Raw genomic sequence first — 27413 nt, 5'->3', positions numbered from 1 at the left:
GTGCGTTGAAAGCAGAGTTCTGTAGAGACAGGTAAAACAAACATAAAACACATTTCCTGTTGAGAGCAGCCTGGACGTCTAGACGGAAGCATGAGGCACTGAACAGCCCACCTGGCAGCACAAAGGGCCACTGTCTGATTCAGAGCTTAGTTCTGGGGAATGTGGGGACCACCCTTGTCACACCCCCCCGCCCCTGAGACGAGGAAGCAAGGCAAGCAGAGGGTGATTGCCGGGTGGGGAGCCTATTTCGGCACACATGCTCTCAACTCCTCCCTTCTTAGTGGCCCTCTGGGAAGGGCATCCGGGCTCTCTAAGCGTGGCTAAGCACATTATTGTTTAAAATGCATACATAAACATTTTCCGCCTCAGGATGAAGCTACTACCTCCGTAGAGCAGAGGGCACAAAAGAGAGCTGGACCTAACGTTACAGGCATGAAGTGCAGCAGCAGGAGAAACTGAGGCTGGAGGATGCCAAGGTTGAACCCCTTCTCTGACTATAGAGTGAGTTCAAGGACAGATTGGGCAACACAGTGACACCTGTCTCAACATTAGGAAATAAAAATTTACAAAGAGGACTGGGGCTGGGGCTCAGAGCTGGAGCACCCATCCAGCATGTTTGAGGCCTTGGGTTCAATCCCAGTACTACCCAAGCCAACAGGTTAGTAAGCAAGCCATTTATTATCAGGCCACCTGGAAAGAACCAGCATTCTGCCCTCACTGTTTTTTAGTGTTTGGAAGTGAATGGCATTATTTATATTTTAACGTGATGATAGAGTCGGAAGCCAGGGGTGTAGCCCTTGATCCTTGAGTCTTACCTTCAACACTAAGTAATTCCATTTTAAAGAAAATGATTCCAGGACTGAGTAAATGGCTCTTTCTGCACAAACCTAAGTTTGCATCCCTAGACCCCTACATAAAGGTTGGTCTCAGTAGTGTTGGCTTCCATAATCTTTGTCTGTCCCTACCAGAAGGTTGGATGTAGAGAAAGGAAAATGGGAGACAGAGACAGAAAGGAAGGGTAAATGCTTTCAAAGTTGTCTTCTGATCTCCACACGTGTGTGTGTGTGTGTGTGTGTGTGTGTGAGAGAGAGAGAGAGAGAGAGAGAGAGAGAGAGAGAGAGAGAGAGAATGTTTTTAATGAGTAGATTTTAAGAAATGATGGAAGAGATGGAGACAATTTCTTGTGATTGTCTCACTTCAGGCTTCCTCTATCACCCAGGTGTGGGGTACCAGGTGTGCATCATGAAGAAAGTTAATGTGTGATGTGCATCCATGTCTGCAGTAGGAAGGGATCTTGATAGGCTTTCCTAACGTGTAACTTTTTGGTGTTTTCTGCAGTTATTTTTCAAGAACTGATAAATGTTAAGATGAAATTTATATGTATCTCCTCCACCTTGTTTGTTTGTTTGTTTGTTTGTTGAGACAGTGTATCTCTGTATAGATTTGGCTGTCCTAGGACTTGCTCTCTAGATCAGGCTTGCCTGTCTCTGCCTCCTGAACACTGGGATTACAGGAGTGTACCACCCAAAGACTGAGAGACCTTAGAACACTCACCCCTACATGGGATGTCTCCATCAAATAGCTCTACTCAGGGGTGAGGGAACCCTCTGGAAGGGGAGAGGGATGGAGGACACTAAGGAAACAAGGCCTCTAAGTCAACAGGATTGATGCACATACGAACTCACAGAGACAGCATGCATAGGGCCTGCTTGGGTCTGCACCAGGTGGGGTCCTAGAGCTGAAAGGAGCAGTAGACATATGGCCTCATTCCTGACCTAGAAGCTATGTCCAGTTGATAGTCACTTGAAAGTGGAAAATTAGTTTTCTCCAAGGGAGTCTCACTGGGGAAACTACGCTTAAGGGTGGGCTGCAGGCCCATCAGTTGGTGGCTAAAGAAAGACAAACTCAACAGACAGCATCTTTGGAGGATCCTTGTTTTATAATGTTTTGTCAGGGCTTTGTTTATTTTTGTTTTAAATTCTGTCTATCTATCTATCTATCTATCTATCTATCTATCTATCTATCATATATCTATGAAAAATCTCTTTACCCTACAAATCCTTTGCATATGCATTATGGCTTCCAGTTTAGTATTTTTATGGGATTCTCAAGTGTTGGAAAATGGGTCTCCGTGTCTGTCTCTCTTTCTAGTGCCTTTTCTTGGTCTATTTTCTTTTTGTTTGTTTTGTATTATTCCAGCATATTAGTTTTTGTTTTATTATATTTTATTTTATTAGTATCCTTAGAAAGGGGGTGGATCCAGCTGGAAGGGGAGGTGGGAAGGAACTGGGAGGAGTAGAGGAGGGGAAACTGTAATCAAGATATATTACATGAGAATAAAACCTATTTTCAATAAAAGGAAAAATGTGAACATGGTATAAACAAACATCAACCTCCCCCCAAACACAAACAAACAAAAAAGGAATACACTATAATACCTGGCTTATATGTGTTTCTTAATTATTCATTTTGTCTTGCCATCATGAATGGAAATCTGTATAGGCTAAATTAACAATAGATCTATATTAAGGACCAGACTACCTAGTTTCCTGGCATGAGCAAAGTCAGTGAGTTTAACACTGTGACCACCTATAGGTATTCTGGAAAGAGCGCTCCCTGTGCAACGTCCAGAAAATGGGAGACAGAGACAGAACAATTACTGGTATAAACAGCCTCAGACAATCTCAAACATCTGTTTTAGGGGAAGAAACAGCATCATGACCAGGTCTGATGGGAAGGTCAAGTTCTAGAAAATTCTTCCTCAGGTGCTTTAGGAAGCAATTCCTTTGGTAGGGAGGGAGTAAAGAAAGCAATAGTTCCCATAGGGTGCAGAAGAGTGTGTGGGGTATGACCAGCACAACGGAGTGGAAAATCAGACTAAATGGGAGTTTTTTATATATTTTTAAAATTTATATATTCATTTTACATCCTGATCATAGCCTTCTCCCTCTTCTCCTATCAGTTCTTCCTTCTTACCTTCCTCCTCTTCCCTCTTCCTCCTGTCTTCAGAAAAGGGGAGCCCCCCTCCCCCCAACCCACACCAGCACATCAAGTTGCATGAGGACTGAACTCCTCCTCATCACCTGAGGCCAGGCAAGGCAGCCAAGTTAGGGCAAAGTGATCAAAGCAGGCAACAGAGGCCACGTCATAGGCAGTACACACTTAACTTACAAGGGAACCACATGAAAATCAAACAGCCCATCGGTTACATATGTGTAGGGGGCCTAGGTCCAGTCCATGTATGCTCTTTGGTTGGTGCATCCATCTCTGTAAGCCCCCATGGGTCTATGTTAGTTGGCTCTGTTGGTCTTCTTGCGATGTTCTTGTCCCCTCTGGGTCCTTCTATCCTTCCCTCCCACTCTTATGCAGGACTCCCGGAGCTCCACCCAATGTTTGCCTGTGAGTCTCAGCATCTGATTCGATCAGCTGCTGGGTGGAGTCTCTCAGAGGTTGGCTAGGCTCCTGTCTGCAAGCATAGCAGAGCATTAATTGTGTCAGAGGTTGGCTCTCTCCCATGAGGTAGGTCTCAGGTTGGGCCAGGCATTGTTTGGTCATTCCCTCAGTGTCTTCTCTTTATTTTATTTTCTATTACACTTATTATTATTATTATTTTTAAATTTATCCCCTTTATGTCCTGATTGTAGCCCCTTCCCTCCTGGTCCTACCCTCCCTCCGTATTCCCTCCTCCCCACCTTCACCCCCAGCCTATCAAGTCTCATCAGGACTGCCTGCATCCTCTTCCTCTGTGCGCTGGCATGGCCACCCCACCAAGGGTTAGGCTCCAGGGTCCATGTCAGAGGCAACCTCTACCCCCTCCCCATATTATGGGGCTCACATGGAAACTGGGCTGCCCCCTCAGTCTCTTTTCTATCTTTATCTCTGCACATCTTGTAGGCAGGGCAAACTCTGGTCTGACAGTTCTGCAGTTGGCTTGGTGTTCCCCTCCCACCACTACAGGTCCCGCCTGGCTAGAAGGCCAGCCCAAATGGCAGTTTTGAAGCAGCCTGTAATGTAGTTTTGGCAGATGGGAGCAAGCTTTACATGGCTGTTTTGTGCTTGGTTCCTTAACTGAGTATGAGGTAACAATCTAGAGCTGGCGAATAAAGATCTAAAATGTGTGTGAGGGGGTCTGAGACTTAATACAGGGCTTCCTGTTACAGTAAACTTTAAGGCTAAATGAAGCTTTAGTCAGATGCTTTTGTTTGGTCTGTCTCCCCGGCTGTCTCTTACTCCACGCAGCCAGCCGAGTGGCTTTTCTGGGGCATAGTGGATCTCTATCTGGAGCTGGCCTTTCCCATGCCATTCAGGAGAGCAAGCCCCAGGAAGAGTGTCTCCCCTTAAACCAGCACTTGTTGGACTCAGCAGGGCCTCCGGAATGGTCCTCCTGTTAACATTGCATCTTTAACAGATACCCGGCTGACTTGGGTATCCAGGTTCTCAAAGCCTCTCTGTCCTGGAGACTTCAGGATGAGAAAATGGAAAGAGAGCTCAGACTGCTGCCAGCGGCTGCCTGGGGCTGAACCCGAGGATCAGCTGCCTGAGGAGACCCTGCCTGCACAGCCTTCCAGAGTTTAAAAGAACCAGGGTGAAAAGAAATGCTGTACACACACACACACACACACACACACACACACACACACACACACACACACACACTCTATCTTAACTAAAAAAAAAGTGAATTTACCACAAAAGTATATGAGAAGGCAAAACTGATGGAATTTGCTTTCTGCTGCCTAAAGGCTTTAACATAAGCAAAAAGAAGGGAGGAGGCAAGAAAGCTAATCCTGCTGGAAGCTGCTGAGGGTGGGGACGAAAATAGAAAAGGAGCGGCTCCAGGGAAGCCTTTCTGTTGATTGTTCCATTGGTTTGAATGATCATTTTCTTAGAAGCCACAAGACAAACTGGTCCAGTTTGTTTTCAGAGCTGGAAGTAGACGGCTCTGTAGCCAGCTCCGGGCTCTGCAACGTTTCCACCTGGAATATCGTTTAGGAATTTGCCTAGATCTCAGTGATTTGTGTTTAGCAAATAAGATTATCTCCAGCTTCCTATTGTGAAGGAGCAAATGGTTTGGGGTTTAGTTGCAGCTTTTCGGCCTTTTCTAATTGCTTCTTCAAGGTAACACTCTGTTAATCTCCGTGATTTATCTCCAGCGTCGACTTGCAGTGGTGGTTTCTAAAGCTCTAAGTGGAACAGCGGTTGACGCAGGGTGGCTTACAGTATTAATACCTTTGCTGTTGGGCGACCCCAAGCCACAGCCGGTTACTAATGCTGCTGGGGAGGGAGCCAGGAGGAATGTTTTCATACACTCGGAAGTAGCATCTTACATCTTTTTACACATTAAGACCAATTATTGTTTGTCTTATGGGTGCTATGAGACAAATGGAATCTAAAGGTAGCTATTTTAAACTCAAAAGTTTTTGTATCTTAAGAGTTTAAGTTTCTCCTAATATAGGGACATATATATTTTCGAAGTAATTTACTTTTGAAGAACTGCAGAAAATTACGTTTCTTCTGGAAGTTGAGGATATATCATCACGACGGTATGTTTATTGATGCTATTGAAATGCAGGTTCATTTAAAGATATGTAAGTTTGCTATTGTTATGAATCATATATAAATCTCTGTTTTCTGATGGTCTTGGGTAACCCCATATGAGAGGGTACTTAGGCCCCCAAAAAGTCACGACCCACAGCTTGACAACCACTGTCTTAGGCTAACGGTCATCTTAGGTCTAATTTTGTGAGAGATGAACACTTTGGTAAACAAATGATTATTCTAAAAGTTGAAGAAAAATTACTTCAGAGCACACAGTGCAGGAATTCTATAGGTCATATATTTGGTAGTCTGTGCAGATAAAATAGGTGCTCACATCTAGCGAGTAAATCTTTGCTTCGCTGCTAACCATGGCTACCTTTCACTAAATGTTGAAGTGAAAGCCTCTTCCTAAACTACCCCACATTTTTCATGTCCTCCTTGGCGATACAGTATCAACCAAACAAAAGGTAAGATATAGCTCGTGGTCGCTCTGACTCCCAGCTCCGTCAGCTATTTTGAATCTAGCTCTCAAACTGCTTGTGAGATCTTGGCAGCCAGCCATGCAGTTGTCATTTTGTCCCATTACTTAAGTCTAGTCCTGTTAAGACCAGGTTTGCTAGTCCTCTTTTTTAAATTGCCTGCTTAACATTTTTTGTTTCCAGGATCAGCTGAAGAATTTGTGCTGGTGATAACTGAGGACTGAGCGCGGGCGAAGTAAAAGCCGTGAACAGATAGAGCTCAGTGAAGGAAGCAAATGAAGAGAGGATGATTTCAAGGCTCCTGGGGGAGGAATGGAAGGTTCCTGAAGCACTGGTAGCCAGGAAAACAGGGCAGGGCTTAGATTGTGTAGTTATATGAAAATATGTTGACGGTTATGTGACTGGTATAAGCAGTTTTCTTTGTGCAGTTTTGCATTTAAACATGACACACTGTCTTCCAGGGAATGGAGGCCAGGTCTTAAGATGTTGGAAGGTTGATTAAAAATGGGTGGACTATGGGGAAGGACAGAAAATGGTTGTATTATCAGTAAAAATGATCTGTGCTAGTATGTTAGCTGGAGAAAAGCTGAGCTTCCGGTCCAGAGGGGAGCAGAGATAAGAAGCTGAAGTTGCCTCCTCCCCTCCTCTCCCCTCCCCTCCCCTCCCCTCCCCTCTCCTTTTCTCCCACCCCAGCCCTTGAGGTATCTGGGACTCTGTGGAGCTCAATTTGCAAACCACAGCTCTGGAGCCATGAAGGGATTTCTAAGTGGGTGAGTAAATCCTCAGAGCGCTGATTTGCTGTCTATTGTTTCCTGGGGGTGAAAACTTAATACAAAAGTCACTCCACATCTGTTCTCTGTATCTGTGGCGAGGATTTCCAGCAGCTTACTGTGTTGTGTGCCTTGAATATCCAGGCTAACCATTGTGCCACAGTGGGTACCACCATTGAGAGAGAGAGGCTGATTTGGATGATAGAGCGAGCACTGTTGGCTTTTAAAATTTACCTTGCTCACTGGGTGGTGCTGTGGAAGCCCTTGAGGGGTTAAAATAGTCAGAGGTGGGCTCCAATTGTATAGGTTGGTGTCATAGCCAAGTTAATTGTTAACTTGACGAGGCCTGGAATCACCTGGACAGGCCTCTGGGCACACCTGTGGGTGTCATCTAGCAAGGGTTGGTCTTTCAGAATAGCCTTGTGGAATGGTCTTGACTGGGTTGGTGAGGTCGGAGGACCCATCTTACCTGTGGGTGAGACCATCCCCACTGTAGAAACCCAGGACTGTACAGCGTGGAGAGGTTGAGCTGTGTCCTGGTGCTCATTTCTTTATGCTCTCTTACTATGGAGTTACTGTCACCATCTGCCCCAAGCTCCTGCTGCCTCAAATCCCTGCTGTGATGAACGGTGAACCGAAATAAACCCTTTCTTCCACGGGTTGCTTTTGTCAGGTTGCTTTACTGCAGCAAGGAAAGCAAACTAAAGACACAGAAAAGGAAAGGAAACTGTGACATTTGGTGATTCTCAAAGTGTAGGATCCAGGAATACCAGCGCCAGGCTGCCCTAGAACCTGTCACAGTGCTGGTACCCACAGCTGCTGGATCAGAAACTGTGAGGGTGGAGCCCAAGCCTAGCAATTTGCACTTAATAAGTTGGCGGATTCTGTTGCATGCAGAAGCTTAAGAAGGACTAGTTTCAGCTGGGTGGTGGTGGCGCACGCCTTTAATCCCAGCACTTGGGAGACAGAGGCAGGCAGATTGTTGTGAGTTCGAGGCCAGCCTGGTCTACAAAGCAAGTCCAAGGTAGTCAAGGCCTCACAGAGAAACCTTGTCTCAAGAAACCAAAAGACTAGTTTCAGCGAGCCCAGTGATGGTGCTAAGAGCTGGCCTGGGGTTCCTCATCCTTTTTCCCTCCTCTAACATGCTTCTTGGGTTACTATGAAAATTCAGAATTGGAAAAAAAAAATCTAACAAAGCTCAAGCAACTTTAGACTCATACAAATCTAATAGCTCAGGCCTCTAGTTTGATTGTTCCCTTGGACCGTGTTAGGCTGAGATGCTGAAGCTGCTACTGGGTGTGCATAAGCATGTATTCCTAGGTGATGCCTTAGTTGGGGAGCCTGCTTTTCAAAGGAAATGGCTTTTGTGTTTGATATATGAGGTCCTAATTTGCTTGAAATCTGCCTTGGATCCCTAGGACTTTCAGCTTTATGTCTGCAGCAGTATCTGATGGAGGGGTCCCTCAGCATATAGTCTATGTGACCACGGTCATCTTAGCTAGGACACTTTTATAAGCCATTTTTTTTTCTTTATGGCTAATCAGACAGCCACTCAGTAGGCTATAGCTGAGGACTCCTGGCTCATGGTTGCAAGCACCAACCTGATAACAGAAAAATAAACTTTAGCACTGGGAGCGTAGCTCAGTAGTAGAGCGTATCTACTGTATTTAATCCATACCGCCACGCAAACAAGAAAGCTTGAGTATATGAGTGTGTGTGTGTGTGTATGTGCGTGTGTGTGTAGTGTACATGTGTGCATGCGTGCATAGATGGTGAGTCTACTGGAAGGGATCTATGACTCTGCACTCACTACATCCCATCCCCCACCCCCCAAAAAAGAAGCAGATGGACTAACTCTTCAGTATCACTGCTTTAAAAAGTTTTCCGAGCCCCCCCCACCCCCCGTGGTTCAGAGATGGGGGCCCCATTTTCAGTCCTGACCACTTGAGAGTTGCAGTATACATGAAGTAGAGCAAGGCCAGCTCAACACTGGTACGATCTTGCTTTTGCACTCAGGGTATTTGGGAAGGACGCACAGTTGTCGCTGCCATGTTCATTACTGCATTGCATGGTGCGTCCTGATATATGTAATCATTTACGCTGAAGTTTTAAATACGTTTTTAAAAAAGAATTTCATAGATGAGTATACTGTGCTTATGTCATTTCTATCCCCTTCTTTTCTTCCTCCAACTTCTCCTGTGTCTTGCCTCGCTCCCTCTGGAATTCATGATTTCTATAATTGTTGTTACTGCACACACATACATACATATAGATATAGATACACACACACATATACATATATATACACACACACACATATACATATATATACACACACACACATATATACATACACATATCTCCTCCTCATAGCAGCCACTGACCATCTGCAACTCTTCACTTAAAAGTGGAACCTTGCAAGATTCCCCACCCGTATCGTTGAGATTTTGTGGTTGTAGCATCCCTGTCATATCTAGAAGGTACTGTCTTGCCGTCCCACACTTATCTCTGGGTATAGGATAAGTGCTTACTACCCAATCGGAAGCTATATCGACTTAGGAAAATGACAGTAGTAGTATCTCCTCTAGGGTCTGTGGTCCCTCCAGCAGTGGGTAGGTGGCTAGCTTTAGGTAAAATAGTTTTGTTTGTCTGTATGCTTGCTTTTGTCGTTGTTTGTTTGTTTTTTGTTTGTTTGAGACAGGGTTTCTCTGTAGCCCTTGCTGTTATGTATGTATGTGAACCATGTTTGTGCCTAGTGTCTGCAGAGGCCAAAAGATGGCGTGGCAATCAATCACTGGAGCTTGACTTACACATATGGTTGTGAGCTGCCATGTGGTTCTGGGAATCAAACCTGGTTCTCTGGAATAGCAGCAAAGTGCCTTTACCCTCCAGTCCGCCTGTCCTGCTCCCAAGGTTTATTTTTAACGTTCGGTCTTGTGGGGTGAACAGAGCAGAGCAGATTGCCTGTATTTATAGACTGTGCTCTGTGGCCGACAGTAAGAGGGAAGCAGCGTGGCCAGGGTTGCTTACTGTGTTTGCCCACAGCTTTGCCTGGCTGTGCCCGCTGGGCTCAGACTCTAGTTTGTCTTAAATGGTCTAAGCTGTTGTTGAGTCGGGGGAGGGCAGGGAGCTCAGCAGTGGCGCGCATAGTATGTGCAAGGCTCCAAGTCTCATTGCTAGAAAGGGAAGGACGAAGCTTGGGGAATGCCTAGAAAAGTCTCAAACGTTCAGTGTGTCTGAGACTGAGTGCTTCTCAGCGTGGGGAGCCATTATGATCTATCGCTATAGCAGGCGTTCTGAACCTGGGGGGGTCGAATGACCCTTTCCCATCGGGAAGCACTGTTGTTTACATTTGCGATTCATAACAGTAGCTAAGGTTACAGTTGAAAACTAGCATAATCTTATGGTTGGGGCTCACCACAGCCTGAGGGGCCGTATTAAAGGGTTGCAGCGGTAGGAGGGTTGAGAACCAGGGACCTAGAGCAAGTGGATCATCTTAAAATGTGTATTCTATTTCTGCTATCTCTTACTTAATGCTTTTTAAAAGAGCAAAAACGCTGTAGATTTAATGTCCCAGTAAAAGCTGGCTCTCGCCCCTCTTCTTTTGTCCTCTTTCAGAGTCTGGCCTCTCCTGTATTTTTTTTTTTTTTTTAGCATGTTAGGTCAGGAGGGGCAAACCCCCAGCAGCTGGTATCATCACCTCATTGTCATTCTTCTTCAGGTTTCAGAGACTAGTGCCCTTGTGATGTACATTGCACGGCCTTAAAGTTGCACATAAAAAGTTTGCCGCGGAAGAGTGGCGAATGCAAGATAAATTGGGAAGGTGAAGGGGGAAAACCGTGTTAAGAGCGTCTCCTAAATGAATTCTCACCGTAAAAGCGCAGTGCTTTCTCCAAGTGACAGATGAACTCGAGCCTTGTGCTTTGCATTTTTAAATAATGCGAGGCGGCGGCAGGGTAATTCCATTTGTGCTTAAGCCAGAGGTTAAAGTCTCGGCTTCCCTTCACTTGTGCTTCGGCTTAATAGCGCAGGAAAGGGAGCTGCGAGGGTAGGCACTGCTTTAGCGCAGAGATGAACAAGCTCGGGCCAGAACATTTTCCAGGAGGAATAGCGTGCTCAGTTGTCTGGTAAAGGCTTCCATTCTGGCTTGAATTACTTTCACTCGGCAGGGGCACTGGAAAGGACAGCTAGATGTCAGCCGTTTGCTTGTTTGTTTTAGTTCCCTGGTAGTTGGCGGGTAGGAAATGTATTTGTGTGGGCGGTGGTCTCTCGCTGGCCCTCAAGAGGTTAGGTAACTCTGAGCTGGGTGATCACGTGAGAGCTCCTCTGTTTCTCCAGTCACTGGTGTCAGTATTATGAATTTAGATGGACTAATTGATGGTAATATCTGTGCCCTCTGCGTTCCACTAAGGTTTTTGCGCCCCTTCTTTTGGCCCGTGGCTATCTCGTTTTCGCTCTAGGAGTTTACTCTTGTGGCGAACAGACAGCGGACTTGATGTTCACTAATTGCCCCAAAGACCAGCTGGTGTGGACTTGACCTTTTTCTGGGTTGGAGCATGATGCCAAAGATCACAGTTTCACTTGAATGAGGCTTTGTTGGTTTACTCTGGGCGGGTGGGGGGTGCAGTCTATGGGGAGCTGTGAGTAGAGCTGTAGAGGGGTCACTGGTGAAGGCAAAGCTTGTGCTCAGGGGCTGCAGGGCCCTATGCCAGCCAGTCTCCCAGCCAGCATCGGGAGGGAGCCAGAAGCAAAGGTGGCTCTGGATTTCCCTGAAGTTTTCTTTCATGGTCTGGCATTCACTATGTAGCCTCAGGCTGGCCTCCAGAAAAAAAAAAAAAAAAAAAAAAGAAAAAAAAAAAAGAAAAATTCAAACTGAGAAGTTCTCCTGCCTCTACTTCCCCAGTTCTGTGGTTATAGGTGTGAGCTACCTCTGACCACCTCTGAAGTTCTATTAACTCTGGATCCTTCCTGGTGACCAATATTTTTTCTTCTTTAAAATTTTTTTTGAATTTATTTTTATTTTTTCCAACAGGAAAACAAAGCCAAAACAGACCTCTAAATCTCTGCTTTATGTGGTGAGAGCTGGTATGACAGAATCGATTTGCATCTAAATAGAAAAGGTAAATCCAGCTACTCCAGCAGCTGTGACAGGAGGAGCTAGTGGTGGTTGTTTTGTTTTGTTTTGTTTTGTTTTTTGTCAGCTGACACAAGCTGAGGCATCTATCTGAGAGGCAGAAACCTCAATTGAGAAAATATCCCCATCAGACTGGCCTGTAGGCAAACCTATGGGGTATTTTCTTGATTCCTAATGGAGCTGGGAAGGCCCATCCCACTGTGGGCAGTGTGGTTCCTGCTTCCGCGCTTTTCTCCAGTTTCCTGCCTTGAGCTGCTGATCTCACGACTTCTGTCACTGTCACAGTAAGGTGACATAGACCCTTCCTTCCCCAAGTTGCTTTTGGTCATAGTGTTTATCACAGCACTAAAGAGCAAGCTAAGACAATCTGCAATTTCATTCGTTTGTTTGTTTTAAAGGATTTATATTTATTTATATTGCATGTATATGTGTCTGTGTAAGTGCATGTTGTATGTGGGCAAGAAGTACATGTCAGATCTGAAGTCAGAGTTACAGGCTGTTGTACGCCTCCTGATGTGCATGCTGGAGCCAGACCCAGGGCCTCTCGAAGAGTAGGGGGTGCTCTTAACCACGGACCCATCTTTCCGACACCTGGTTTTTGTTTTCAAGCTTTTATTTACTTTGATAATTTCATGCACAAATTCTATATTTACATAATTTTCATTTCTCCTTCTCCCTCTTTCATCTTTCTGGGTCTCTCTTCCCTTACACTCTCTCGTGTTCATGGTTTCTTTTTTTATTTAAAAGACTAACTTTTGGGGGGTGGGGGTTAACAGCTTGTCTTCACTTTAATGTTTTCTGAGTTAGAGATTGCATTTGACAGTTGGGATTTTGTCAGCCACTTAACAGCTGTGAACATCTCCTGCTTTCGTGATTCCAAGGCACAGATGGATGTGGTTTGTTAGGATTATAAAATAGCACATTCAGCTGGGCGTGGTGGCACACGCCTTTAATCCTAGCCCTCGGGAGACAGCAGCAGAGGCAGGCGGATCTCTGTGAGTTCAAGGCCAACATGGTCTACAAAGCGAGTCCAGGACAGCCAAGGCTACACAGAGAAACCCTGTCTTGAAAACAAACAAACAAACAAACAAACAAAACAACAGCAAAAAACAAAAACAAACAAAAAAGAAACCCACCACCACCACCACCAACAACAACAAAAAGATATGCTCAAGGTACTTTTGAGTGTTGCAGTGACTCTTCCAAGCATGTTGCTTCTGTAAGTCTGTGGCATGCACGGCCACAGCTCTCCTCACAGTTGGCCGTATATTTCATGTGTTTCCTTTCTTGTAGTATGATTTACCTCTCTCCCCTCCAAAAAGCCCAACCCAGAGAAAGGGAGCGTGCACTATTCTTTTCTATGAAGTTCCCTAAAACACAGATCTCCTCTGTAGCTCTTATTGCTAAAACCTGCTCCCAGTCTATGAATGATAACAATCTCTTTTCCTTTAAGAAAGGTAAATGAGGGACGAACTAGATGTTTGTAATGTCTAGAACTCTTAGATAAAGGACAAAATGATAATATTAATCAAGATGGGAAAACGACTTTCTGTATTAAGCTCTGTCTTCCCTCCCCCCCTTCCCTTCCCCTCTCCCATCTCTGTGTCAAGTAGCTTCAAGGTGTCATGTAGCCCAGGCTGGCCTTGACCTCCCCACGGAGCTGGGGATGACCATGACCGTGACTTCCTGCCTCTGCCTTCTAAGTGATGGGATAATAGTTGTGCACGCCCACAGCTGGTGTGTATGGTGCTGGGAATCGAACCCAGGGCTTTGTGAAAGCTAGGCAATTGTTCGACCACTGGAGCTACACTGCTGAAGTAACAAGCTGAGTTTCATGAAGGTTTTTCTCAATTGCTTTTTAAACAAAATTTAAGACTAGCCTTCATTAAAAAAAATAGTAATTGCTGTTTAGGTTCCCTACTTCCCAATGCTAAGGCATTTCTGACTTGATGTCATTGTCATATCCCCTAATTTAATGAAGTATGGCATCTTTAATATGTTGCTTTAAAAATTAATCGTTGGCCCATTAAATGTAAAAAAAAATGGGAGTTCACTTTATTCTTTTAAAAATTTGAGTTAAGTGCTAGAAAATATTTTTTATGGTTAAATTTAAAAACCTTAGGTCTTTGTTTTCTGTTGTCACCTTACACAAACCTAAAAAACAAACACACCCGATGGCATGTCACACTTATACAGAAAGATCCTTTTGTTCCTCACCGACAGAGTGGCTTGAGAGAATGAGAAGTTGCTGGGTGCTCGGGAATCTGCTCCCTGGTGAACATCTGTGGCACACAGCGCGGGGGGGGGGGGGGGGGGTGGGGGGGGGTGGGGGTGAGGGGGGGGTTGGGGGGTGGGGGTGGGGGTGAGGGGGTGGGGGTGGGGGGAAGGCCAAGGGACAGGCGCTTACTCTGGCTTTGACCAAGGTGAGAATTTGAGGGGGAAGAGTCGGGCGGGCTCCGCAGAGGCGGTGTTTAGTCATGTGGCCAGCCTTCAGTTTTGTTACCTGCCATTGGAATGGAAGATTAAGTGAAGGTGATGTAATTTCACAGCTCACAACGCAGCTCTAAAACAGGTTTTCTTTTGGTTGATGCATTTTAAGTAATTGGATATATTTCCCATTAATTTTACTGCCTTCCATTTACCTTTGAATAGAAGCCAGTAAGGAGAAACTATTAAAAGAGTCTTTTTGTGGTTTTTCCTCAAGTGAGTGCCAGCAGAAAAACTACTATAATTTGATAGTGAAAATGTTGGAAAATGATATATTTACTGTTTAGAAATACTACAAATGGGCCGTGCCTTTGAAATTCATGGGCTTGCATATTTAGCTATGCCTCACTGCTCAGTCTCTGCTTATTATTATTTATATAGATGGAATTAAATGTGACATGTTGCCATGTTGCATCAGCTGCGCAGTTCTAAAATACGGAGTTTGATTAAATTCTGGAAACGAACTGAAGATACCGCTCAATATCAAACTTGGAAATTTGTGCAGCTTTGTTTTTAGTCTGAAGTAGCTTTGTGCAAAGAATTAAGGAAACAAAAACGAAAGCCACAAAAACCCAAACCAAAACACCCTAGAAGAGTACCTGGTTCTAACTTGGCTGTTGGAACCAAAACAAAGTCAACGTTGAGAGAGTTAGCAGTTTATTAAGGGGCAGGCCCTTGTTGGCCGTAAGGTAGCTAGGTAAGGCCCTTGTTGGCCGTAAGGTAGCTAGGTAAGTCTCCTGGGAAGCAGAAGTTCTAGCATGTGTTTCGGCAACAGTGAGCACGTTTCTCCGTCTCTTGGTCCTAAAATATCCACTTCTATCTCTTGGATGTTTAAGTCCGTGCTTGGATGCTCTCAGCGTTATGCTATGCTGCTTGCTATGGTGATCACGGCTATTGGGAAGAAAGCCAACTTAACACGATGCCTATCGTTTCCAGGAGGTCTTTGGAGACATCTACTGATGGTTTTTCCTCATTCGTACATGGCCTGTCTGCCCAGCTTTGCCCTGACTTTCGGTCAGTGATGCGTTGTTTTTGTTTTGTTTTTTTTGTTTTTTTGTTTTTTGTTTTGTTTTTTTTTGGTATGGCCATTTCTATATGACTTATAACCACGAATCATTTGTTTTGATGGTTAAGGGAAGGAAATGGAAAGTTAGACTACAGATGCAGTTGCAGCTCCGCCTCTGCAGGGTTTTAGCAAGTTTTTTTAAGCTTAAGGATCTTCACTCATTTTCTTTTATTGGTGCATGCAATGAGTACTAAGATTTTTTTTTTTTTTTTTTTAAGCGTTGAGCCTGTTCTTCATGCTGGGAAGCTAGGGCTAGGGGCAAGGGGCAAATCAGGTAAAATGTATCTTTCCCTGGGGCTTGTTTTCTGCTGGCCACAATGCAGTCTGGTGATGGATACACATTCTACCAGTGAACACATGGTAGATGGTGACATAGCTGAAGACACACCGAGCCGGAGTGAGGGTAGTGTGTAACACGACTAGAAGGTGTTTGTGTGGGGCAGGCAGGAAAGGCTTCTGTCATGAGGCCCCATGTGAACAGAGACATAAAGAGGAATGGTGTGGGGGCATCTGGGGACAGTCCGGGCACAGTGTGCATGGCAGGTGCAGCTTATTCTCTGAGCCACGAGAAGTCTTGGCATATGAGGAAGCCAGTGTGGCTGGCTATGGGGCCGAGTATGCAGGATAGGAGGACCCAGACTAAGAGTTGCTTAGGAAACTGAGTAAGGTAACATTTTAAACATGTACTGTGTATACTTAGAGAGAAATAAAGATCCAAAGCAAGCGAAGTTTAATAATGCAAGAAAATATACTATAAAATTTATCAATGATATTTTATTATATTTTATTTTATTTTTTGGTTTTTCGAGACAAGGTCTCTCTGTGTTAGTCTTGGCTGTCCTGGATATTATCTTTTATTATAATAAAAAACTTGATTATTCTTTTCTGGTAGAGGCATTTGATAAAACTCAGTGTTTATTGTTGATTTTTTTTAAAAAAAAGAAACACTCAAAACATCATAGGAAAATATTCCAGAAATATAAATTATGCTCATTCTAACCCCTAAAGCATTTCAGACTTACAAAGAAGTTTGAGAACGTTACTATTAGATTTGGGACCATGTAAGGATAATCCAGTATCTCCACCTTCTCCGGTGTTCTAGAACTGCAAGAAAATGCCTCTAGACAACCAAAAATATAGTTAAAAAAAAAAAGATAAATACTTACTGCTTGTCAATAATGGAATATAAGATTCTAACAGAATCAAGTGAAAGACTAATTATAAAGAACAAAACAATGAAAGTACTTGCTGGCAAGTGATGTGTCAACATCCGTAGCTTCCAAATAATACTAACAACAGCCAGTTAGAAGACCGAAGAAGTAAGACCATTATCATTAAGAAGAATAAAATGCTTAGGAGAGGGTGTAAGGGGGACCAGTGAGATGGCCCTGCAGGAAGAGGTGCTGCCTTGGCAGCCTGGCAGCCTGTGTGCAATATCTGGGTCACCGAAGGATGGAAGGAGAGACCTGACTCCACTCAATTGTCTTCTGACATCCACATATATGTTGTGGCATGTGCAGACACACACACACACATGCACACGCACACGCACACGCACACAAATCGAGGAATAATCTTAAGCAATATGTATGCTGTATATGAAGGCATTCGTAATGCACCTGAGAGTTCCACAGAGCTATGAAAAGTTAGAAAGGCTGCCATATTCCTGGATATGAAGATGTCAGTTTTCATTAAATATCTGTGTGTTTCATGTCAGGTTAGTAAAACAAAACAAAGCAAAACCAGGAAGGTTTACTTGGAGTGCCCAGCAAGCTATTCTGTGTCCAGTTTGGAAAATGAATACAAACAGCTAGGAACAATCTGAGAGACTGAAATATGGCTTTAGTTATGGTCATTGAAACACTGGTGTTATCACATGCTTTATTTGCTGTAGGTTAAAGGTGGGATTGCACGTTTGTGGGGAAAGATGTCCTACTGAATAAACAGTAGTGGGATCATCAGGTTACTGTCCAGTGGAAAAGTACTGTTTGGAGCAGTAGCCTCAAATGTTCAGCCCAAATCAATCTATATTCAATAGGAAATTGAAAAATTATCTAGATCAGAGAAGAGGATTGGGAAATTATTTTATAATCTTAGAGTACATATGGGCCTTTCTCATAAAGTTGAGAAATGTATTTGATTATACTTATAAAAACCCAACACAATGGAGCTGGAGAGATGGCTCAGCAGTTAAGAGCACTGGCTGCTCTTCCACAGGACCTGGGTTCAATTCTCAGCACCCACATGGCAGCTCACAACTGTCTCTAACTCCAGTTCCATAAAATAAAAATAAACATTAAAACCCCAGCACAACAAACTTTGAACCAATTCAATATCAGTCAGGAATAAAAAAAAAAAGCCAGAGACAATATTTGCTTTTCATTTCATATCTGAAGGAGCCAGGTTTTAGAATAAAGAGCCCCTACAGCTACATAAGAAAAATGTAAGAGTCTGGTGGAAAAATGAACAGAGGACACACAAATAGTCTATAGGAGCAGCAGTACTTTTTAAATATATGGAGAAATGAATAGCTTTACTCATTCTAGAAGGTGTGTGTGTGTTGTAATTTTATGGAGGGACTGTTCACTATGGTTAGACAAACAGTTATTAAAGTTTTACAATATTTGTAGAGAAAGCGTGAGTGCAAAACAGTAGCATCTCTTTAACAGGCAGTTTGGCAAAATTTGCAATATTAAAAAAAAAAAGGTATATTTCTTAGGTGAGGAGTTTCCATTTTAGAAATTTATTCTAGGAATGAATTGTCCTAGATATACCTACGTTAATATATTCTGTCAAAATAATTCACATATATACATATTACATGCCTGGTAAGATGATTTATATAAGAGGATACTCATTGTAGAAGTGTTGATAGTGGCTAAGGATTGGAAACAACTCAGGTGTTCAGGTGTGGGTTGCCCAGTTAATTCATTATGTTACAGATGAACGTTAGGAAGGGCAGAGTCATAAAATAGCACTGAACATCTTTAGTAGTAACTTGTAAGTAATGCCGATCTATGTTGCTTGCCAAAAATGTGAGGTATAGAACGTTGTGTGTAGAATGCTTATTTGTGTAAAAGTGTACATACAAGATTTATTTGTTTGGAGACAAGGTCTCACTATGGAGCCAGGCTAACCACAAAGCTGGGTTAATGTGTGTGCCACCATACCTGGACCCAGACAAGATATTTTTTACACAGGGCCGGTGACAGCTTCTGGGGAGAATAAGTTGCTGGCAGAAGACAGTCCTATCCTCCTTAGGTGGAAAAGGTGGTAACTTTTCATTTAACCACAAGGTTCCTTGCCTCCCAAGTAGAAGAGGAAGGCTGTTTGACTATAAATATTGCCTAATGGGAGTCACAGTCAGGTTATTCATGCAGGAATATACTTCCTGAAGTGTTTCCTGGTGGCTGACAATACAGGTTCTGCAAATAAAAGCCTCCTGAAACACTGGGACTGGGTTGAACAAAGCTAGGCCACTTTTCTTGTACCTTACAGGAAGCATATACAAAACAGAACATTTTCAAAATTCATTTGATCATAGATTTTAAACATTAACTTAAAAGAAAAGCTTAATTTATATGTACAGGTGTTTTGCCTGCATGTATGTCTATGCACTGTGTGCCTACCGGTGCTTGAGGCGATCCCTGGAGCTGGAATTACAGATAATTGTGAGTGACTGCGTGGGTGCTGGAAATGGAACCCAGTTTCTCTGGAAGAGCATGAGGTACTCCTGACTGCAGAGTCATCTCTCCAGCCCGAACCAGTAACTTTTAAAAGCAAACATGAATAGCTGTCACATCGTAAATATTTCTTTAATAGTTGAATTTTGTTTTTATTTTTAATAAATCAGTATGCTTGTACTGTTTTTGTTTGTTTGGGTTTTTTTGTAAACTTGGCACAAGCTGGGGTCATTCAGGAAGAGGGAACCCCAACTGACAAAATGCTCCTATCAGACTGGCTAGTAGGAAAGCCTGTGGGGGCCATTTTCTTGATTAATTATTGATGTGTGAGGGCCCAACCCACTGTGGATGGTGTCACTGCTGGGCAGGTGGTTGCGAGTGTTATAAAACAAACAAACAAGCAAGCAAATAAACAGACTGAATGAGCCATGGAGAGCAAACCAGTAAATAGTGTTTCTCTGTAATCTCCACTTCAGTTCCTGCCTTTGGGTTCCTACCTTTCCTGAGGCCCTGTCTTGGCTTCCTTCATTGATAAACTATGACGTGGACATGTAAACCAAACAAACTCTTCCCTTCCCATGTTGCTTTGGTCATGTTGTTTTGTTTGTTTGCTTGTTTTCACAGCAATAGGAAGCAAACTAGGACAATGCTTTTTATTGTAATAAATCAGCAACGAAATATAAGCTATTGTGAATGAGTAAATGGCACACAGAACTCTATTTTCTCTGTAGCAACATCATTTTATAAATGACCTATAAATCAGTGCTTTTGATTTATTATTTTATTTTTATATAGCATTTTAATTGATTATTTAGAAATTTCACATAATACACCCCTATCACATTCACTTCCCAGACCTCCCAGGTCAGCCCCCACCTTTTTGGCCTCCCCTAAAACAAAAAAGAAGAAAAACAGAAAAAGGAAAAAAAAAAAGCCAAGTCCAAATTGTGTTGCCCATATACTCACTGGAACATGGCCAAACTCCCAGTGGCCAGCCTCTTAAAGAGAACTGAGTCATTTCCCACCCCCCATCCTCATGAGAAGTCATCAATTATGAAGGGCCACAACTCAACATCTCTATTATAATTTTTAAGAGTACTCTTCAATGGCTTCCTGTCTAGATGGTCTCTTTTTTGGGGGAGTCAGTAAGGGAGAGAGGTTGTCACACAGGCCTTCTATGTGTCATTCTCAACTGTGAGCCTGCCATCATTGATGCCACCGCAAATAAGCCTGCTGGTCTTTTATAGTCAGCAGCAGCACAGATCATGGACTTCCACATGTTTTTGACTACAGCACAGGACATAGACATCAACATGGCTTCATAAATCTCCATGGACGTTAGTAGTAATATGGGCCATGGATACCAACGTGGCCCCTGGCGGATAGCAGATATCACCATGGTCTCTGGTGGCAGTACAGCCCATGGACATCAACATGGCCTCAGACAACGGCATGGGTCACAGACATCAACATGGCCTTCAGTGGTAACATAGACCACTATCACCAACATGGCCTCCAGTGGGAGCACAGACCACAGACATCAACATGGCCTCCAGTCACAGCACAGGCCATGGACATTGACATGGATTCAGGTGGCAGCACAAGCCACAGACATCAACGTGGCCCCCAGTCACAACACAGGCCATGATCATTGACATGGATTCAGGTGGCAGCACAAGCCACAGACATTCCCATGGCCTTTGATGGCGACACGGACCAGAGATATCAATATGACCCTTGGCTGCCGCAAGGCCACAGACACCAACCTGGCCTTCAGGAGCAGCATGCAGTATGGCCATTGATTGATTTGTTTTAAGATGCCGTGGTCTCTCCTTTTTCTCATATCCTTCAACTTACTAGTTGGTCATGCAATTGAGACTTGCTCAGAGTCGTAAGTTTGCACTAACAGGACATTACATCCTGTGGATCTGGAGTAACAGGTGCTTGTGAGCTGCCCATTGCAGATTCTGGGAGCAAAACCAGGTCAGATTATATGAAGGTTTCTTGGCTAAAAAAGAGAATTCTGTATTATTAATAGGATGTTTCAGGGAAAGCATTAAAAAGGGTTGCTGGTCATGGGAGGAATGAGAGGAAAGCAACAGGTGATTGTTGAGGAATCTTGACTTTTCTTAGACCTAGCGTAAGTATGGGAGGCCAACGATAGGGCCCCTGGCCTGTGCTCACCACTTCCCATCTGCTTGCATTTGGACATTTTATCAGGCCACTTAGTTGCCCAGGCTGCAGTTTTATCATTCAGAGACTGGATTTTGGAGACCAGTGTGGGTTCATGTATTTAAGACTTTATGGTATTACTAGGGTGTTCAATGGAAGTCAGTGAGGATTGTATATTTGTGTAAAGTTTCCACATGTGAATAGCATCTATCACCTGCCCCAGTGCAGCTATTTTGGAGAAAGAAATTAGTCAATAATTAGCTCGTAGTCACCTTCAGGTAATGAGAACTTGTTGAATTGTTTGACAGTTTTCTCTGTGTTGGTTGATTTCTTAATTACCCTTTGGGAGAGCATTTGTTGATGTCACAGTTTTATTAAAACAGTGCTATGGGTGAATCGGGGCGCCCTAGTCCGTACCCTGTACGCGTGTTTCTCATACGTAGGTGGAAACTCATGATGTGGCTGTGAGCCAGCGCCAGTGTTCACTTGGTGATTTCCCTGTCTTCCTGTGAATCCCCTGCCTGTTAGCAGATTTTCTAACTGGCACAGTTAAGGTCTCAATTCACTGGATTTATGCCATCTGGAAATGAGCTTTAAATTTGGTTCCTGTGTTGAAATTAGGGGTGTGACATAGCTATTACAAGGGACGGCTGTGAGCCCGAGTTTGATTTTGTTATGTGGAGGTTAGGATGCTTTGTTGGAAGGAAAGAGCTTGCCTGAGGAGAGATCTGAGTGTGACTGAACTGTTAAACTGCCCTCTTCCTCCCCCCCCCTTTTTTTTTATAGCCGGAGACATATTTTGTTTTTAAATGAGATGACAAGCGAGAGAAATTATCAAGACCCAGTGAATTTTAAGAATCTCCTTTTCAATTTTTTTCCCAAGTTCCATTTAACCTTGCTTCTGATATCATTCTGTACATTACTGTCAAAAGGCCAGCTGCCTTTGAAGTCGGGAAGCCTCGCTGCTGGCAGAGTCATGATGGTAAAATATAAGCAAGGCTTTCGGGAAAGTCCTCGCTAATACACAGCGATGCCTCATTACCTGCGTTAGAGCACGCGCGTGCGCGCGCGCACCTAAAGACCCGGAGTGCGTGCAGCGGATGTCTGATAATGGGCACCGAGAGGGAGGACTCGTCTCATGAATTAGGCATGCCCTTTCATAATTCATGAGCTGCAGGCCGAAGGAAGACATGAAATCACCTGAAAAGCATCTGGAAGCAATTTGTAATTTTTAAGAGGCAGCCAAAGAGCCTGGATCTCTCCAGTACATGATGATAAAATTGTTTGTGTGGTATTATGGGGGGGGGGGAGGGGGACTGGGAAGGCACTTGTTACCAGCTAAACTCACCATTTAAGTGCCCTGGGATTTGATTGAGGTGACGCTGTTTGTATCTGGGCATTTAGTAAGCGATTAATTGATTAAAGTGAAGAAGTGGGTTAGGATTTCTTTATCGGCACGTGAAACCCATTTTTACTCTCATATTCACACAGGAATGCTACTGGTTACTACTACCAAAGTGTGTCCAGTTTTGAAGATTAAAAGTCATGACCAAAGTTATAACCAAAGACACTTCATTCCAAACCACAGAATCTCTTTTAGTAAGTTCTAGGAAAGCATCTTTTACGTTGGACTACTGCAGAAAATTGTTATATCAGTGAGTGGTTTAGCATCTGATCTGTGTCTTGGAAAATTCTCAGGATACAAGGCTATGGAAAGGATGCATTTGTTCTCTGACTTGAATTCTTAGTTTAACCTGCTAGAGATGGAAAATATTAAACTCAATACCAAGACAAATTTGCTTTCTTTCCCTGCATTGTTTATGATTATGAGTAGCTGTGGTCATGTGTGATTACAGCCCAAAACCCATCTTGAGCTGCCTCCCTCTCTCCCTCCCTGTGTCCCTCCCTCTCTCTCCTTCCTTCTCCCTCCCTCCTTCCCTCCCTCCCTCCCTCCCTCCCTTCCTTCCCTCCTGTGTAGCCCAGGCTGACTTTCAACTCATGCACCTTCTGCCTCAGCCTCTCCTAGTGCCGGAATTAAAGGCGTGTGCTACCAGGACTGTCATTTCTTTCTTCTCTATAGCATAAATGCCGTTTACTCAACTTATTATAAACTCATAAAACTTACAAATAGCCAACAGAATTATGTGAAATAAATTATTGTAACAAATTTAGTTGTCTGTATCTCTGACACTGGGCATTTAAATGTTTTCCATTATTAGAGTGATAGCACTTTCTATTTTCTTAAAATTTGCTTTCCTTGCAAAAATTTTTCCAGCTTTTTATCCATTATGATGTTGAATAATAGTTTGTGTTTGTTTTTACCTTTCATACCTCTAAGCATCTGGAGTTAGTCATTTTAGATAGTCTTATTTCTGCCTGGATACCTCCACCTTATTTTATTGCATTGTAGGAGGGAGTCATGTGTCTGTGTTGTAAAACTCACATTGTTTGTGAGGCCTGATGCTAGGAGATACATGTCTAAGGACTGTGCCCAGGGAAGAGCAACAATTAAACTTTCAGTTTTTTCACATCTAGATAGGTACTAGTGGACATTTTCAAAATATAGCACATTTTTTTGAAAGTTTTTCAGAAAAGTTATTTTGACCCCCCTTTTTACTTAACGTCATGTAAATGATATTGTTTTAGGGTGTGGATTTATTTAGCATCATATATTTTTATTCTCTTCTGAAATCAATATATTATTTTATAACACTTGGGCACATTAGAGTTAGCGAAATGGCTCAGTGGCTAAAAGCACTTGCTATTCTTGCAGAAGACTTGAGTTGGGTTCCAAGCACCCACCTCAAGGAATCTCAAAGCACCTGTAATTCCAGCTCCAGGAGACCCAGCGCCCACTTCTGGCCTCTGTGGTCACTGCATGCATGTGACTTTCCCTCACATAGACATGTAAATAAAAATAATAAAAATAATCTTAAAGAAGACAGAAGTATCCTTTGCCACTTTCTGCTGCCCAGCAAGATTTTCTTATTTTTGGCTAGCATTCAGATTTCAAAATAAAAATGTTCTTTTCACTTACTTAAAAATTAAAAAATATGGGCTGGAGAGATGGCTCAAAGGTTATGAGCACTGGCTGTTCTTCCAGAGGTCCTAAGTTCAATTCCCAGCAACCACAGGGAGGCCCATAACCATCAGTAATGAGATTTGGTGTCCTCTTCTGGCAGGCAGGCACACATGCAGGCAGGGGACTATATACATAATAAATAAGTAAATCTTTAAAAAATTATTTACTTTAAAAAATTTAAAAATACTTATTTTGGATCATTTCATATATGCATATAATATACTTTGATCTCATTCACCACCCCTTTACCCTCTCTTATATTCCCCTCCTCATAAATTATTTTTCTTTCCTGTCAAGTCCCTACCTACCTTCATGACTTAAAACAATTTATTAGGGTCGCTTCTATGAGTGTGGGCGAGGGGTTGTTTACTGGACAGTGACCTTAATAGCGGCTATACCACTAAAGAAATGTCCCCAGCAGCCATTAATTGCCCATAGCTCCTATGCTGTGGGTGGGGCCTCATGAGCCCCTTATTCATCTGTGATGGACTATAGATGGACTCAGTTTTCTTTGCAAGTGTTGTATAGGTAACCACAGCTTCTGTGATTTCATGAGTGCAACAGTCATATCATGTCTAAGAGACAGCATTTCATAGAACCTCTTCGCGTCTACATACTTTTGCCCCTTCATTCAAGGTGTTCTCTGAGCCCCTGATGGGGGTGATGTCGATGGCTCATGTAGGGTGAAGCACTCAACAGTCATTATCAGCTGGTTTGCCAGTTATGGGTCTCTGTATTAACCACTGACCATTGTAAAAAGAAGCTTCTCTGATGCATGGATGTTGTAATGGCTAATCTTAGTTATCAGCTTGATCTAAAGTCACCTGAGAGAGATACCTCTGGTGTTGCCCTTGGGGATTTTTTTTGACTGAGTATGTTGATGTGCATCATTCCCTGGGCTGAGGATTTTAGATTATAAGAAGACAGCAAAAGCCAGGCATGGTGGTGCACGCCTGTAATACCAGAACTCAGGGAGGCAGAGGCAGGTGGATATCTATGAGTTTGAGGCCAGTCTGGTCTACAAAGGGAGTCTAGGACAGCCAAGGCTACACACAGAAACCCTGTCTAAAAAAACAAAACAAACCAAAAATCCCCCCAAACAAAACACACACACACACACACACACACACACACACACACACAAAGACAGTGAGAAAACAGTCATTACTTTCTGTTTTTTGACTATGGATACAGTGTAACCATTGGCCTCTGATTACTGCTCTGTGACTTTCTGCCATATTGCACTATATCCTGGAAATGTAAGCCAAAATAAAACCCTTTCTCCTTTAGGTTGCTTTTGTCAGGATATTTTTATCATAGCATCAAGAAAAAGTAAGAAAGGCAGGTATAAATATAAATATTTAGGACCATTTGACAGTACATTCATTTAGTAAATAATAATAATAATAATAATAATAATAATAATAATAATAATAACAACAACAACAACAACAACATTTTCCCCTACTAAGCCTATTGACTAGATTTTTGACTAGGTTTGCTTTACCAGGCATAAATTTTTTTCTGTGGAATGGGTCTCTAAGCCAATTAGAAAGCATTGGTTACCTTTATAACAACTGTGCCACTATTGTACCAGTGAGCATATCTTATTGGCAGGGATACTGGCTTCACCACTGGGTAAGATTACTGATGACTTTTTACCTTAGTGGCCTGCATAGCACTATGAAAGACAGCCATCAGGGAAGAAGCTTGCAGCTCAATTCCAGCTTCATTTCTCCATGCCCTGCAATCAAAGGGTGTGGTGTCTTCAGCAATAAGGTCTCACCGTTTAGCTCAGGTGGGCCACCAAGAACAAGGGCAATGTCTCTGAGACCACCTCTGTGGTGTGTGTGTGTGTGTGTGTGTGTGTGTGTGTGTGTGTATGTAGTATGTATGTATGTGGTGAAGACAAATATGACCCGAGGACAACTCGACATCCAGTACACAAATGGGAGAAATGTAGATTGGGATTTGCAATTTATTAGTGAGATAAGGCATTTTCATTCCTTTCTATATATTTTGAGTCTTTTGTGGGTTTCGTGACAGAACCAAGGGTTACATAAGTCCTTTTCATTCCTCTGAAAGGCAAAGTGAGAAAATCTGACCCAACAGTAAGTATGCTACTGAAGAAAGCTTTCACGGGTCACGTCTTTCTCGCTGTGCTTGCCAATGTGTGTCAGTTGGGAAGACGGAACCTCAGTTGAGAAACTTCTTTCATCAAACCAGACTTGCCTGTAAGGGCTTTTTTTTCTTTTTTCTTTTCTTTTCTTTTTTAAAAATTACTGATTGGTGTAGCAATGCCCAGCCCACTGTTGTTGGTCCCATCCTTCATGGGTGGTCCATAGCCAGCCATGGAGCAGATGAGTAAGCAATGTTTTTCTGTGGTCTCTGCTTTAGTTTCTGCCTCTAGGTTCCTGCCTTGGCTTCTCTCAAATGATGGGTTGTGAGCTGTGAGGTAAAATAAAACCTTTTTCCCCCACATGGCCTTTTCGTCATGGTGTTTATTGTAGCAACAGAAAGCAAACTAGGATATGTCTGTGTTACTATTGGTATGTATAAATAATCTTTAATAAACTAGTTTTCAAATCAAGCATACTTGAACATATCTACATATCTAGATCTATCGTGTTTAAAACAGAGCATTTGAGAATGTATACTCTATTTTCTACTCAAATGAATCCTGGACCCCTAGTGGCATTCTTTTAAGCATCCTGTTTTCTGTGGAGGCCTCTGTCAGTACTGTGACATTGTATTTGAGACACAAGGTAAATGCCTTTGGAGTGGGATGATAAGTAGAAACACTATTACATTGACCAAAACCAAAAGGAAGAAATAATATAAGGCAACTAGTTTTCCTTTTTGTTGTCTGTATATGTAGTTGAATCCCAGGAAGAGAGTGTGTGTTTAAACAATGGTAGTTTGCTAAAATAAATGATTAGACTTTGCCATTTACAGAGAAACATTATTTATTTGGCTTATAAATATTGTTGCTTTTTCTTATT

The 27413-nt window shown here is 43.0% G+C and overlaps 1 protein-coding gene across 4 annotated transcripts in view; it reads left to right on the top strand.

Annotated features, from left to right (window-relative positions):
• Positions 1 to 27413, top strand: part of FHIP1A (FHF complex subunit HOOK interacting protein 1A) — a 231522-nt gene that overhangs the window by 41519 nt on the left and 162590 nt on the right. Inside the window, exon 1 of one of the 4 annotated variants that reach the window (XM_084768559.1) lies at positions 11848 to 11907. The exons of the other annotated variants lie outside the window; for them this stretch is intronic. The gene's annotated coding sequence lies outside the window, so the exon portion shown is untranslated. Of the gene's footprint in view, positions 1 to 11847; positions 11908 to 27413 lie in introns of those variants that run through there. 4 annotated transcript variants of the gene reach the window in all.

Source organism: Acomys minous (assembly GCF_964271855.1).
Source record: "Acomys minous genome assembly, chromosome: 19".
NCBI classification, from domain to species: Eukaryota; Metazoa; Chordata; class Mammalia; order Rodentia; family Muridae; genus Acomys; species Acomys minous.
The sequence above is the reverse complement of the archived record's forward strand: the minus strand, read 5'-3'. Positions and strand labels throughout refer to the sequence as shown.